The sequence below is a fragment of the Parasteatoda tepidariorum genome, unplaced genomic scaffold (assembly GCF_043381705.1).
Source record: "Parasteatoda tepidariorum isolate YZ-2023 unplaced genomic scaffold, CAS_Ptep_4.0 HiC_scaffold_20078, whole genome shotgun sequence".
NCBI lineage: Eukaryota > Metazoa > Arthropoda > Arachnida > Araneae > Theridiidae > Parasteatoda > Parasteatoda tepidariorum.
In genome coordinates, this window is record NW_027261512.1 from 1 (window position 1) to 1419 (window position 1419).

At 28.5% G+C, this 1419-nt stretch overlaps 1 non-coding gene across 1 annotated transcript; it reads left to right on the forward strand.

Moving 5' to 3' along the window:
- The first annotated feature begins 507 nt into the window (after positions 1-507).
- LOC122274096 (uncharacterized) lies at positions 508-1162 on the forward strand. Its single transcript, XR_011638435.1, has 2 exons — positions 508-585; positions 859-1162. It is a non-coding gene; the product is annotated as an uncharacterized protein (transcript).
- Positions 1163-1419: the final 257 nt, after the last annotated feature.

A 1419-nucleotide genomic window follows, 5' to 3' on the forward strand; every position in this document is an offset into this window, starting at 1 on the left:
ATCATAATTAATTAATTTAAATAAACTACACAGGCATAAAAAAAAAACAATTAGAGAAGAGTGATGAAAAATATTAAATGGAATGTTTTCTTCGGAAATAAACTTGTATTGTTTACATCACAAGAGATAAGTAATAAAATTAAGTAGTTCAATTCTGCGCACTTTTCTGAATGGATTGAACTGTAAGTGGTGAATAGTCCCAGATTTATACAGATTATACAAAATATTTTGATTAAAAACTGAAAAAACTGTACATACAGAACTGATGGATTGGAAATTACGTAAGCCTCAGACAGCCTGTCAAAAATTTATATCGATTATCGAGGTTTTTAAAAATATCAAATTTAGTAAATATAATTTTTTTTATTTAAGGCAAATTATTCTTAATTCGTTATTTTACTCCATTATTTAATTTTTGCAGAAAAGTGAAATCAAATGCTTATTTTTTGTTAAAAAGTTTTTCATGGTTGGCAATAACAACATGTTACGTAATGCGTTGCCGTGCCAACCGCGTGAAGCTACCGCGCAGCTTTTTTCGTTATATAACAACTGTAAGGTATAATTAATAGTTCATGTTTGGGACAAGTATTACTTTTATTTACTTTGTTGGAGATATTTTTTAATTTTAAATAAATAAATTTAATTTAATTATTATCTTTTAATTTTTCTCAAAATAGTGTCTTGTTTGTTTATTTTCGAAGCATTAAGTTTCGTTATAGTTTTTAAGGACATTTTTTTATTCTCTTTTTCTTTTAATCTATATACAAGTGTGGGCATCAAATTAATTAAAAATTATTTATAATTTTTTTTTCATGTTTTACGCCCAATAATTTGAATATATTTTTTTCTTTATCATAGGTCTTATTCTTTTTAACAGAGGCTTTACCTTATTCAGTATCCGATTGTCAAAATTTACGATGTCTGAGAAAAAGCACAAATTGAGTGAAAAGGATGGACCAGTTAAAAAAGCCAAGCTTGATGAAACTGTCCAGAATGATTCTGATTTAGTTGAAAATATAAAAAAATCCAGATTATCATGTGCTGCATCCATACGAGATTTTAAATTTAACAAGAAGCGAGTGAGGGTATTAACTACTGCTAAAGACATCCCAGAAGAGGCTAAATGTATCGTTTATTGGATGTCTCGTGATCAACGTGTTCAGGGTAATCCATTTTATGATTATTATATACTTTTGTATAATTTTCTGAAGGATAATTGTATTATTTTCATATTTCTGAATCAATCAGAGCTACTAAGTAGCTGTAGTTTATTTTAATAATCTCACTCTATATTATAATACAGTGTTATTGGGGGAGATTTCCGCATCGTGATCTGTGGCAGAATTATCGCCAAGTGTTGGTGTGCGGTGGCCCGCGAGAAACTAAAAAAAATCATCACAGAAAGGGACCAACTTGAAA